The 14,690-nt window shown below is 44.5% G+C and overlaps 1 protein-coding gene across 1 annotated transcript in view; it reads left to right on the forward strand.

Annotated features, from left to right (window-relative positions):
* The window catches only part of stard8 (StAR related lipid transfer domain containing 8), a 44,947-nt gene that overhangs the window by 1,782 nt on the left and 28,475 nt on the right, over window positions 1-14,690 (forward strand). The window lies entirely within an intron of this gene.

A 14,690-nucleotide genomic window follows, 5' to 3' on the forward strand; every position in this document is an offset into this window, starting at 1 on the left:
CCAGCTTCACCTGGAATGCTTTTATAACAGTCTTGAAGGAGTTCCCATATATGCTGAGCACTTGTTGGCTGCTTTTCCTTCACTCTGCGGTCCAACTCATCCCAAACCATCTCAATTGGGTTGAGGTCGGGTGATTGTGGAGGCCAGGACATCTGAGGCAGCACTCAATCACTCTCCTTCTTGGTCAAATAGTCCTTACACAGCCTGGAGGTGTGTTGAGTTATTGTCCAGTTTAAAAACAAATGATAGTCCCACTAAGCGCAAACCAGATGGGATGGCGTATCGCTGCAGAATGCTGTGGTAGCCATGCTGGTTAAGTGTGCCTTGTATTCTAAATAAATCACTGACGGTATCACCAGCAAAGCAACATCAAACCTTGACTTCCATGCTTCACGTTGGGAACCACACATGCAGAGATCATCCGTTCACCTACTCTGCATCTCACAAAGACAGGGTAGTTGGAACCCAAAATCTCAAGTTTGGACTCATCAGACCAAAGGACAGATTTCAACCGGTCTAATGTCAATTTCTAGTGTTTCTTGGCCCAAGCAAGTCTCTTCTAATTATTGGTGTCCTTTAGTAGTGTTTTTTTCGCAGCAATTCGACCATGAAGACCTGATTCACACAGTCTTCTCTGAACAGTTGATTTTGAGATGTGTCTGTTACTTGTGAAGCATTTATTTGGGCTGCAATCTGAGGTGCAGTTTACTCTAATGAACTCATCCTCTGCAGCAGAGGTAACTCTAGGTCGTTCTTTTCTGTGGCGGTCCTCATGAGAGCCAGTTTCATCATAGCGCTTGATGGTTTTTGCGACTGCACTTGAAAAAACGTTCAAGTTCTTGAAACTTTCCGGATTGACTGACCTTCATGTCTTAATGTAATGATGGACTGTCATTTCTCTTTGATTATTTGAGCTGTTCTTGCTACAATATGGATTTGATCTTTAACCAAATAGGGCTATCTTCTGTGTACCCCCCCTACCTTGTCACAACACAACTGATTGGCTCAAATGCATTAAGAAGGAAAGAAATTCCACAATTTAACTTTTAACAAGGCACACCTGTTAATTGAAATGCATTCCAGGTGACTACCTCATGAAGCTGGTTGATAAAATGCCAAGAGTGTGCAAAGCTGTCATCAAGGCAAAGGGTGGCTACTTTGAAGCATCTAAAATATTACATACATTTTGACTTGTTTAACACTTTTTTGGTTACTACATGATTCCATATGTGTTATTTCATAGTTTTGATGTCTTCACTATTATTCTACAATGTATAAAATAGTAAAAATAAAGAAAAACCCTTGAATGAGTAGGTGTGTCCAAACTTTTGACTGGTACTTTTGACCGAAAAGTATTCAGACCCCTTGACTTTTTACACATTTTGTTACGTTACAGCTTTATTATAAAACGGATTAAATAAATAAAAATCCCCAGCAATCTACACACAGTACACCATAATGACAAAGCAAAAACAGGTTTTTAGAAATGTTTGCAAATGTTTTAAAAATAAAAAACAGAAATACCTTATTTACATTTTCAGACCCTTTGCTATGAGATTTGAAATTGATCTCAGGTGCATCCTGTTTCCATTAATCATCCTTGAGATGTTTCTACAACTTGATTGGAGTCCACCTGTGGTAAATTCCTCATATTCTAAAATGGATTAAATAGCTTTTTTCCCTCATCAATCCACACAAAATACCATATAATGACAAACCAAAACGGGTTTCTAGAAATATTTGGAAATTTCTAAAAAATGTAAAACTGAAATATCACATTTACATAGGTATTCAGACCTTTCACTCAGTACTTTGTTGAAGCACCGTTGGCAGTGATTACAGCCTTGAGTCTTGTTGGGTATGATGCTACAAGCTTGGCACACCTGTATTTGCGGAGTTTCTCCCATTCTTCTCTGTAGATCCTCTCAAGCTCTGTCAGGTTGGATGGGGAGCGTCAATGCACAGCTATTTTCAGGTCTCTCCAGAGATGTTCGATTAGGTTCAAGTCCGGGCTCTGGCTCGGCCACTCAAGGACATTCAGAGACTTGTCCCGAAGCCACTCCTGCGTTGTCTTGGCTGTGTGTTTAGGGTCGTTGTCCTCTTGGAAGGTGAACCTACACCCCAGTCTGAGGTCCTGAGCGCTCTGGAGTAGGTTTTCATCAAAGATCTCTCTGTTCTTTGCTCCATTCATCTTTGCTTCCATCCTGACTAGTCTCCCCGTCCCTGCCGCTGAAAATCATCCCCACAGCATGATGCTGCCTCCACCGTAAGAATGGTGCCAGGTTTCCTCCAGACGTGACGCTTGGTATTCAGGCCAAAGAGTTCAATCTTGGTTTCATCAGACCAGGATTTTTGTTTCTCATGGTCTAACAGTCCTTTAGGTGCCTTTTGGCAAACTCCAAGCGGCCTGTCATGTGCCTTTTACTGAGGAGTGGCTTCCGTCTGGCCACTCTACCATAAAGGCTTGATTGGTGTAGTGCTACAGAGATGGTTGTCCTTCTGGAATGTTCTCCCATCTCCTCAGATGAACTCTGGAGCTCTGTCAGAGTGACCATTGTGTTCTTGCTCACCTCCCTGACCAAGGCCCTTCTCCCCCGATTGCTCATTTTGAGTTAGTAAGACTTAGGTGGTTCCAAACTTCTTCCATGTAAGAATCATGGAGGCCACTGTGTTCTTGGAGACCTTCAATGCTGCACATATTTTTTAGTACCCTACCCCAGATCTGTGCCTTGACACAATCATGTCTCGGAGCTCTACGGACAATTCCTTCGATCTCGTGGCTTGGTTTTCACTCTGACATGCACTGTCAACTGTGGGACCTTATATAGACAGGTGTGTGTATTTCCAAATCATGTCCAATCAATTGAATTTACCACAGGTCGACTCCAATCAAGTTGTAGAAACATCTCAAGGATGATTAATGGAAACAGCATGCACCAGAGTTCAATTTCGAGTCTCATAGCAAAGGGTCTGAATACTTATGTAAACAAGGTATGTTTAGGTCTGTTTTTTATTTTTAATACATCTGCAAAAATGTCTATAACCCTGTTTTAGCTTTGTCACAATGGGGTATTGTGTGTAGATTGATGAGGACATTTAAAAAAAATAAAAAAAAAATTTAGAATAAGACTGTAACGTAAGAAAGTGTGGAAAAAGGGAAGGGGTCTGAATATTTTCCGAATGCACTGGACAATTTATTGAATTCTGGACATGGGTTATATTAGCTTCTGACTGAACATCACTTGTTGTTCTTCTTCAAAGTAAAAGTCTACACTGCTGTTTTAAATCCGCTATGCATCAGGATTTGAAGGACAATTATAGCCATGAACTTAATATCCCACACCACACCAGAGAGTACTGTAGTAATCTATGCATTGTGTGCCATTCCTTTCTTGGAAGGTGCACATTTCCATTTTAGAGTGAGCTTTATTGCAGCAGGAAAGTCTGAGAGATGAATTCAGTATATCTTAATTGAATACAGGACATAACTACAAATGACTTCACAGACTACATCTGGAAAAGGCTCTAGGTCATGAAGTTTCAGAAGTCAAAAGAAAGTTATAACGGACAAGGGTTGCTGCTGAGAATGGATAGTGAAACTTGTAATGGTTTTAAATCAAAGTCCCCAACTTTTCAAACTCAAGACTGCACGCATAAAACAAGTGCTTTATTGCAAAGGAATTTAGACCACCAACATGTTGCAGGTAAATTGTGAAAGTAGGCTATGCCTAAGTCTGTAATTGCTTAATCTATTAAATAGGCAACTACCGCAAAACATCAATTATGACATTTTTTACTACCAGGCGGTCTTCACAGCTACACTTTCCACTCAATTAATGGCTGCAAATCCTGATCAACCTATTCATTTTAGTTTAGTTACTGGGAAAGGATTGCACATCAATTTAAGCTATGGTATTGTCGCCTACAACAGAGTGCTGTTGAAGACAGAGCTATAGGCTATATTAAAATATGGATGCATCCAGATGATCCTGTAATAGCTTTAGCTCTGTCTAAAGAAGGCTCACCTTTGATCGACAGCCTCCAAATAGGAAGCTACCCAGGGCACCCATTCATAATGCAGCATTCACAACACAACTGTCTCTCATGAGCTAGCTGTGTTATCATGTATGTATTTGCTAATAAACAGAAAGACATGCTTCTCATACTGTGAAATGCAACAAGATGAGCAGTCCCATTTGTTTCACATTTTTTCATTATATTTGTCATTTACTCTCATCCTTTTCCTTTGAGCCTATTTGAACTCAGTTCCATAGAAGATATATGATAGGCTTAATAAAGCAACAGCTGCTCTCCAATCACAGGCTCAGGTTTAAAGGCCATGGTTTCCCTAGGGACAGCCCAGTGCCATTAATAACATAGTGAAGGGCTGAGGGTGGTGCTTTTTCTACTATAAAAGATTTTAGAGATTTAAAAAAAGCATAGATCTAGATGAGATTAGAATTGTCTCCTTTAAATAACACTTCAATGACCTTATTGCTACTATGGTCTTCAATGTTTAGGGAAAAAGCTATATGGGTGGATTCTGTCCTAGTCTCGTGCATAGGACTTGATGTCAGAATGTAAATGTACTGCAAAGCAGGCCTACCTAGCTGTAATTGCAAGGGCTCTGTTCAGTGAACATTATAATTTAAACCTCTTATTTATGGTAATGCTCTTTCTCTGACAGTTGCACAGGTGATTACAATCATGTGGAAATGTTGTTGATCATTGTCTCTATTCTATATCCCTCTTGTGAAAGTGTTTCTCCTCTATAATATCACAGACAAAGCATATTCTATAAGAAGTGCAGGAGCTCAAGCAGTAGAATATTTGAGGTGCTAGTACTCAGCTCCGGTGAGCTCTTACCCAAGTTAAGCACTAGGTGGGCACACAGCATCACATGGACTACCCACTCTGAGGAATGACAATGGTGTGAGGTATTGGGCACATGTCATCCTGGTAGAGGAAGAGATATAAACAGTGTATGGTCTGTTCTTTATGATTGATTTATGATTGATTTGTAGTTACTCCTTCTGTTCCAAAATTGAAATTTGAGGAGCAGGTTCATGACCCATGTGAGAAATGTGAGTGTTTGTACATATTGAATGTTTGTGTGTTGGAATATTACCGCAGGGTATATACAATTTTTTGGAACAATTTTTCGAAAGTAAGGTTTAATTACGCAAAGAAAAAGATCAGAGAAGCAGACCGGTGTTTAGGAAGATTATGACATTATGACATGTTCTAGTCTACCAGCCTCCTCTAACAACTCATTTCCTGAGAGGTCAGCTCTTCTGTACCACACCTTTTCCTTTTGCTGTCTGTGTTACATATTCACTGTAGTTTCCCAGAAGGCCATATCTCCCTCTGAACCCATCTGCCGGTATGCAAGGAAATGTCTGTCATGGATTAGTCATAGAAATGGAAAATGAAAAGAGAGAAAGTTCCAAACTGCTTCTGAACTTTGATCTGATCATGAATATCAGGCCCTAATGGCCTTTCCTCGGGTAGATTTAGCTTATCTGGAAACAGTTATGAAGAGTATGCCATCATATAGTGTGCTATTTCAAAGCTTTATGTGGATGGTTGAAGGTTAAACTTGTTTTGCTCTACAATACGATAACAGCTAGGTCCGCTGGCCTTGAGCTTGACCTCTCAAATGGCAAAGATACTGTACAGACAGGGACAAAACAAGTAGAAGGAAAATGATGTGAAGAAGACTGCAGACAGTATTTCAGTATGTCATTTAACCCCACAAACCCCACACAAACACCCCCAAGAGTGATGTCAAGTATTTGTATTTGTATTTATTATGGATCCCCATTAGCTGCCAAAGCAGCAGATACTCTTTCTGGGGTCCAGCAAAATTTAGGAAGTTTATACAATTTTAAAACATTACAATACATTCACAGACTTCACAACACACTGTGTGCCCTCAGGCCCCTACTCCACCACTACCACATATCTACAGTACTAAATCCATGTGTATGTATAGTGTGTGTGTGTGTGTGTGTGTGTGTGTGTGTGTGTGTGTGTGTGTGTGTGTGTGTGTGTGTGTGTGTGTGTGTGTGTGTGTGTGTGTGTGTGTGTGTCTGTGTCTGTGTCTGTGTCTGTGTCTGTGCCGATGTTTGTGTTGCTTCACAGTCCCCGCTGATCCATAAGGTGTTTTTTAAATCTAAATTTTACTGCTTGCATCAGTTACTTGATGTGTAATGGCTCTGTGTAGTACTGTGTGCCTCACATAGTCTGTTCTGGACTCTGGACTGTGAAGAGACCTCTAATGGCATGTCTTGTGGGGTATGCATGGGTGTCCGAGCTGTGTGCCAGTAGTTTAGACAGACAGCTTGGTGCATTCAACATGTCAATACCTCTCATAAATAAAAGTAGTGATGAAGTCAATCTCTCCTTCACTTTCAGCCAGGAGAGATTGACATATTAATATTAGCTCTCTGTCACGGTTCTCTAAAGTAGAACCCAGAAGCAGACCAGGACAAGGAGAGTAAGACGAAGGTGAGTATTTATTTACAAGTTTAAATGCAGTGATAGAAAAATCCAAGTAGCGGAGCGGGCAGCGGAGGTGAGTTGATGGAATTGAGTAAGCAGATCCAAGGAAGTAACTGAAGTCACCGACGACCAGGTAGGGATGGGATGAGTGTTCCGGGTGAATGACTGTAGACAGAAAAAACGGAGGTAAGTTCAAGGCAAGCAAGACGTACAAAACAACAAAACAAACTCTATCAAACTGGAGGCTGATACGCTGGCACAACATACTGTTCATGGCTAACGATCCGGCAGGGAATGGATGTCAGGTCAGCGCTTATGAAGTGGAGGGGTGATGATCAGGACCAGGTGTGCAGATAGCTGATGGGATACAGGTGCGGGTACTCAGAGATCCTCCAACTAGCTACGTCGCCCGGCAACCAGACAGGGTGCGTTCCAGGACACCGGAAAAAACACTCCAGGACAGAACACAGGCAAAAACAGACTCAGGAAGCGGGATTCGTGACAATACCGCCCCTCCGACGAACGCCACCGGGCGTACTACCCGGAGCGCCAGGGTGAAGGCGATAGAAGTCACGAAGCAGGTCAGCATCAAGGATCTGACGCCGAGGAATCCAACTCCTCTCCTCTGGACCATATCCTTCCCAATCCACAAGATACTGGAACCCTCGACCCCGCCGTCTGGAGTCCATGATGCGGCGCACCGTGTAGGCAGGACCACCTCCGATCGTCCGAGGGGGAGGAGGACGAGGAGGAGGGGGCAACAGAGGACTGAGGAGAACCGGCTTGAGGCAGGAGACATGAAAGGTGGGATGTACTCTAAGCGTTGCAGGCAACTTGAGTCGAACCACAACAGGATTAATGATTCTCTCTACCACAAACGGACCAATGAACTTCTGTGACAGTTTCTTCGACTCAGTCCGTAGAGGAAGATCCCGTGTTGTCAACCAAACCTTATCTCCGACGGTATAAGCAGGAGCAGGAATACGGCGACGATTCGCCTGGATCTGATACCGGTCCGAAACTCTAAGGAGGGCCTTCCTGGGCCTATGCCAGGTCCGGTGGCAACGACGAATGTGGGCCTGGACAGAGGGAACCGAGAGATCCCTCTCCTGAGAAGGAAACAAGGGAGGTTGGTAACCATACAGGCACTGGAAGGGAGACATCCCAGTTGCAGATGAAGGGAGAGTATTATGGGCATACTCGACCCAGGGTAACTGAGAGGACCAAGAGGTGGGATCAGAGGAGACAAGACAGCGCAGCGTGGACTCCATCTTCTGGTTGGCTCTCTCCGCCTGACCATTAGATTGGGGGTGAAAACCAGATGTGAGACTGACTGTAGCTCCAATGGCCAAACAGAAAGATCTCCAGACAGCAGAGGTAAACTGAGGACCACGGTCAGAAACAATGTCACTGGGCAATCCGTGGACCCTGAAAACCTCCCTAACAAGGATCTCGGACGTCTCAGTGGCAGATGGAAGCTTGGAGATGTGGACAAAGTGAGCGAACTTACTGAATCTGTCCACAATGGTCAGAATGACCGTGTTCCCAACAGAAGAGGGCAACCCTGTGACAAAGTCCAGGGCCAGATGCGACCAAGTTCGCCGGGGAATAGGTAGGGGGTGAAGAAGCCCAAAGCTGGGCCGATTGGTACTCTTATTCTGCGCACAAACAGGACAAGCGGCAACAAACCTCCGGGTATCTTCTCCCATGGCAGGCCACCAAAATTGTCTGCGCAGTAGCGCCATAGTCCGGGCAACGCCAGGGTGACAAGCTATCTTGCTGGCGTGGGACCACTGAAGGACATCAGAACGGACCGACTCAGGCACGAACAACCGACCGGGTGGACCGTTACCGGGGCCGGGCTGCGTCCGAAGGGCCGCCATCACCTCCTCCTCAATCCTCCATGTAACGGCTCCCACGACAAGGTTCTGGGGAATAATCGTCTCAGTCTTGGCCCCACTCTCCTCCGTCTTGGAGAACATCCGGGACAAGGCGTCCGCCTTGCCATTCTTCGACCCAGGTCGGAACGTCAGGGAAAAATTGAAGCGTCCAAAAAACAAAGCCCACCTGGCCTGACGGGAGTTGAGACGTTTAGCCGATTGCACGTAAGCCAGATTCTTGTGGTCAGTCCAGACCACAAACGGTTGCTCCGCTCCCTCCAACCAGTGACGCCACTACTCCAAGGCAAGCTTCACAGCGAGAAGCTCCCGGTTACCCACATCGTAGTTTCTCTCAGCTGGTGAAAGACGACAAGAGTAGAAGGCGCAGGGATGGAGTTTACCGTCAGTGGAGCTACGCTGGGACAGGATGGCGCCCACCCCCACATCAGATGCGTCCACCTCAACAACAAACTGACGGGAAGTGTCAGGTTGAGAGAGAATCGGGGCGTTGGTGAATCGGCTCTTCAAGTTCAGAAATGCTCGGTCTGCCTCAGGAGTCCAACAGAAAATTCTGGTGCAAGACGTCAGAGCAGTTAAAGGGGCGGCCACCCGGCTGTAATCACGGATAAACCTCCGATAGAAGTTCGCAAATCCCAGGAATCTCTGGAGCTGCAATCTCGTACCGGGCCGGGCCCAATCCCGAACCGCCCGAACCTTCTCTTGGTCCATCTTGATCTCACCCCTGGAGATGATGTACCCGAGGAAGGATGTAGTGTGGGCGTGAAAATCACAGTTCTCTGCCTTCACAAACAGACGGTTCTCCAATAACCGCTGCAGGACCTGCTTAACATGCTGGATGTGGCTGGAAAGCTCCTTGGAGAAAATCAGGATGTCATCCAGGTAAACGAACACAACCAGACCGATCATATCCCTCAGCACGTCATTCACCAAACTTTGGAACACTGCTGGAGCGTTGGAAAGTCCAAACGGCATCACCTGGTACTCGAAATGTCCCATAGGTGTATTGAACCCAGTCAACCACTCGTCCCCCTCTTTGATCCGAACCAGATGATACGCATTGCGTAGATCAAGCTTCGTAAACACAGTAGCACCCTGTAAAGAATCGAAAGCGGAGCTCATCAAGGGCAGGGGGTACTTGTTCTTGACCGTAATATCATTCAACCCCCGATAATCAATACACGGTCGAAGAGAGCCATCCTTCTTACTCACAAAAAAAAATCCAGCTCCCAGGGGTGATGACGAGGGACGAATGAGACCTGCAGCAAGAGACTCCTTTATGTAGGTCTCCAGGGCTTCCCGCTCAGGTCGAGAGATACTGTATAACCGTCCCTTGGGAAAGGCAGCTCCAGGGAACAGATTAATCGTACAATCATAAGGTCGGTGGGGAGGAAGTGACTGAGCCTTCTGCTTACTGAACACCTCACCCAACTCGTGATATGTTTCAGGAACCAGGGACAAATCAGGAGGAGCAGACTCACTGACCCGACTGGGGACAGCATGAGAACAGGCAGTCCTGAGGCAGTTAGCATGGCACTCAATGCTCCAACTAGTTACCTTTCCAGTCACCCAATCGAACGAGGGATTGTGTTCTCTTAGCCAGGGGTATCCAAGAACCAGAGGAACATGGGGGGAAGGCAAAATGAAAAAAGAAATAACCTTTGAATGATTCCCCGACAACAACATCTTAACCGGTTCAGTCCTCATAGTGATCCGTGCCAGACTACTGCCGTTCAGAGTGGTTGCTTCAATGGCTTCCGGTAATTGCTCCTTGGAAAGCCCCAACTGTTCCACTAAGTCGGCATCAATGAAGCTGTCATCGGCACCTGAATCGATGAAAGCGTTAATCGCTAAACTCTGATTCTTATTTATGAGGGTAGCAGGAAAACGAGGTCTGACAGGGCTCTTGAGAGGTTGAAACTGGCTCGCTAACAAACCTCCCAAACTTAACGAGCCGAGCAGTTTAACGGGCGCTGAGGACAAACGGAGATGTAATGTCACGAGCTACCACAGTAGAGGCAGCTGTTGGTCTACGTTGGCGCTCGTCCTTAGTTAACCCGTGCCGCCCCACTTGCATAGGTTCAGGATCTGGCGGCAGGACTCCTCCACTAATCCCGTGTGAGGAAACATGATTAACACCTTCTGGTCCACCTCCTGACCCGAATGGTAACCGAGTAGCTGATTGATTGGACCGGACCCACTGCTTCTCCCTCCTTCTCTCTCGAACTCTGTTATCCACCCTAATAGATAATGCGACCAAACTGTCCAGGTCACAAGGCTCCGGATAGGAGATCAGCTCATCCTTGAGTTTCTCCGACAATCCCTGGTAAAAAGCCGCTTGTAGTGCCTCCTCATTCCACCCACTCTCCACAGCCAATGTCCAGAACTCAATCACAAAGTCTGCCACGTAACGAGCTCCTTGGCGAAGAGAGAACAACCGCTTAGCTGCGTCCTTACCTCGGACTGGATGGTCAAAAAGCTTTCTCCATACTCCTGGTATGACGCCATGCAGGTGTCCTGTTGTTCCCAAACAGCTGAAGCCCATTCCAAAGCTCTACCACGCAGCAATTCAATAACAAAAGCTATCCTAGCCTTGTTTGTGGCGTAAGAGTGGGGCTGCAGATCAAACACTAAACCACACTGCATAAGAAATGAACGGCATCTTCCCAAATCCCCTTCGTATTTATCAGGCGTCGGTACCTTGGGCTCACGGAAGGAAACCGCTCCAGAAGCGGCAGGTGAGAGGGGTGAAACAGGTGGTGGAGAATCCGCCGGCAAACTGAGCTGATCCTGGATACTCGCCAAGCTAGCAGAGAAGTTCTGGACTGAAATCGCTATCTCCTGTAGCGCCGTGCTGTGTTGTCCCAATATCTTCCCCTGATGGGTAATGGCATGTCGAACGGAGTCCAGGTCCGCTGGGTTCATTCCGGGCCGGATCGTTCTGTCACGGTTCTCTAAAGTAGAACCCAGAAGCAGACCAGGACAAGGAGAGTAAGACGAAGGTAAGTATTTATTTACAAGTTTAAATGTAGTGATAGAAAAATCCAAGTAGCGGAGCGGGCAGCGGAGGTGAGTTGATGGAATTGAGTAAGCAGATCCAAGGAAGTAACTGAAGTCACCGACGACCAGGTAGGGATGGGATGAGTGTTCCGGGTGAATGACTGTAGACAGAAAAAACGGAGGTAAGATCAAGGCAAGCAAGACGTACAAAACAACAAAACAAACTCTATCAAACTGGAGGCTGATACGCTGGCACAACATACTGTTCATGGCTAACGATCCGGCAGGGAATGGATGTCAGGTCAGCGCTTATGAAGTGGAGGGGTGATGATCAGGACCAGGTGTGCAGATAGCTGATGGGGTACAGGTGCGGGTACTCAGAGATCCTCCAACTAGCTACGTCGCCCGGCAACCAGACAGGGTGCGTTCCAGGACACCGGAAAAAACACTCCAGGACAGAACACAGGCAAAAACAGACTCAGGAAGCGGGATTCGTGACACTCTCTGTGTATACTACCGTTCAAAAGTTTGGGGTCACTTAGAAATGTCCTTGTTTTTCAAAGAAAAACACATTTTTGTCCATTAAAATAACATAAAATTGATCAGAAATACAGTGCAGACAATGTTAATGTTGTAAATGACTATTGTAGCTGGAAACGGCAGATTTTTTATGGAATATCTACATAGGCGTACAGAGGCCCATTATCAGCAACAATCACTCCTGTGTTCCAATGACACGTTGTGTTAGCTAATCCAAGTTTATAATTTTAAAAGGCTAATTGATCAATAGAAAACCCTTTTGCAATTATGTTAGCACAGCTGAAAACTGTTGTTCTAATTAAAGAAGCAATAAAACTGGCCTTCTTTAGACTAGCTGAGTATCTGGAGCATCAGCATTTGTGGGTTCGATTACAGGCTCAAAATGGCCAGAAACAAAGCACTTTCTTCTGAAACTCGTCAGTCTATTCTTGTTCTGAGAAATTAAGGTTATTCCATGCGAGAAATTGCCAAGAAACTGAAGATCTCATACAATGGTGTGTACTACTCCCTTCACAGAACAGCGCAAAGTGGCTCTAACCAGAATAGAAAGAGTAGTGGGAGGCCCCGGTGAACAACTGAGCAAGAGGACAAGTACATTAGAGTGTTTAGTTTAAGAAACAAACGCTTCACAAGTCCTCAACTGGCAGCTTCATTAAATAGTACCCGCAAAACACCAGCCTCAACATCAACAGTGAAGAGGCGACTCCGGGATGCTGGACTAGAGTTCCTCTGTCCAGTGTCTGTGTTCTTTTGACCATCTCAATCTTTTATTTTTATTGTTCCAGTCTGAGATATTACTTTTTCTTTGCAACTCTTGCAAAAGGGTTTTCTAATGATCAATTAGCCTTTTAAAGTGATAAACTTGGATTTATTACAAGATTTAATTGAGGTTCAGGGTTTAGTGAGTGTTTTGTTCCAAATACAATGCTTTTAATATTAGAAATATGTAGGGCTAACTTATTCCTTGTCACCCACTCTGAAACTAATTGCAGCTCTTTGTTGAGTGTTGCAGTCATTTTAGTCGCTGTAGTAGCTGACGTGTATAGTGTTGAGTCATCTGCATACATAGACACTCTGGCTTTACTCAAAGTCAGTGGCATGTCGTTAGTAAAAATTGAAAACAGCAAGGGGCCTAAACAGCTACCCTGGGGAATTCCTGATTCTAACTGGATTGTATTTGAGAGGCTTCCATTAAAGAACACCCCCTGTAACTCTTTATCCACATTATAGCAGGGGTTGTAAAGCCAAAACACATTTTTCCAGCAGCAGACTATGATCGATAATGTCAAAAGCTGCACTGAAGTCTAACAAGACAACCCTCACAATCATTTTATCATCATAATTTCTCTCAGCCAATCATCAGTCATTTGTGTAAGTGCTATGCTTGTTGAGTGTCCTTCCCTATAAGCACGCTGAAATTCTGTTGTCAATTTGTTTACTGTGAAATAGCATTGTATCTGGTCAAACACAATTTTTCCAGAAGTTTACTAAGGGTTGGTAACAGGCTGATTGGTCGGCTATTTGAGCCAGTAACATGATGATACAAGTGCTGAAAGCACCATTTTATCTTGAACAATAGTATGTGTATTTTGTCTTGGTTTTTGTGATTTCCAGATGTTTTCCCAGTCGTACATGACAGGGATGTACAGTGCCTTCAGAAAGTATCCACACCTCTTGAATTTTTCCACATTTTGTTGTGTTATAGCTTGAATTTAAAATGGATACAATTTAGATGTTTTGGTCTCTGGCCTACACACAATACCCCATAATGTCAAAGTGGAATTATGTTTTTTGGCATTTTTACAAATGAATAAAAAATGTAAAGCTGAAATGTCTTGAGTCAATAAGTATTCAACACCATTGTTACGGGAAGCCTAAATATGTTCAGCAGTAAAAATGTTCTTAACAGATCACATAGTAAGTTGCATGGACTCTGTGTGCAATAATAGTGTTTAACATGATTTTTGAATGACTACCTAATCTCTGTACACCACACATACTAATGGCTGTGATGGGAGAAAACTGAGGATGGATGAACAACATTGAAGTTGCTCCACAAGTCTAGCCTAATTGACAGAGTGAAAAGAAGGAAGCCTGTACAGAATACAAATATTCCAAAACGTACATCCTGTTTGCCACAGGGCACTAAAGTAATACTCCTGAGTGGCTCCCGAGTAGCGCAGCAGTCTAAGGCACTGCATCTCAGTGCTTGAGGCGTCACTACAGACACCCTGGTTTGAATTCAGGCAGTAACACAACCTCCCGTGATTGGGAGTCCCATAGGGCGGTGCACAATTGGCCCAGCGTCGTCCGGGTTTGGCCGGTGTAGGCCGTCATTGTAAATAAGAATTTGTTCTTAACTGACTTGCCTAGTTAAATAAAGGTTAATTAAAAAAAAAGTTAAATACTGCAAAAAAATGTGGGGCAAATCCAATACAACACATTACTGTGTACCACACTCCATACTTTTAAGCATAGTGATGGCTGCATCATGTTATGGGTATGCTTATAATCGTTGAGGACTGGGGAGTATTTGAGGGGGGAAAAATACAGAATGGATCTAAGCACATGCTTTCCACCAGACACTGGGAGATAAATTCACCTTTCAGCAAGACAATAACCTAAATCACAAGGCCAAATCTACACTGGAGTTGCTTACCAAGAATACAGTGAATGTTCCTGAGTGGCCGAGTTACAGTTTTGACTTAAATATACTATGGCACGACCTGAAAATGGTTGTCTAGCAAT

This window comes from Salvelinus alpinus, chromosome 1 (assembly GCF_045679555.1).
Source record: "Salvelinus alpinus chromosome 1, SLU_Salpinus.1, whole genome shotgun sequence".
NCBI classification, from domain to species: Eukaryota; Metazoa; Chordata; class Actinopteri; order Salmoniformes; family Salmonidae; genus Salvelinus; species Salvelinus alpinus.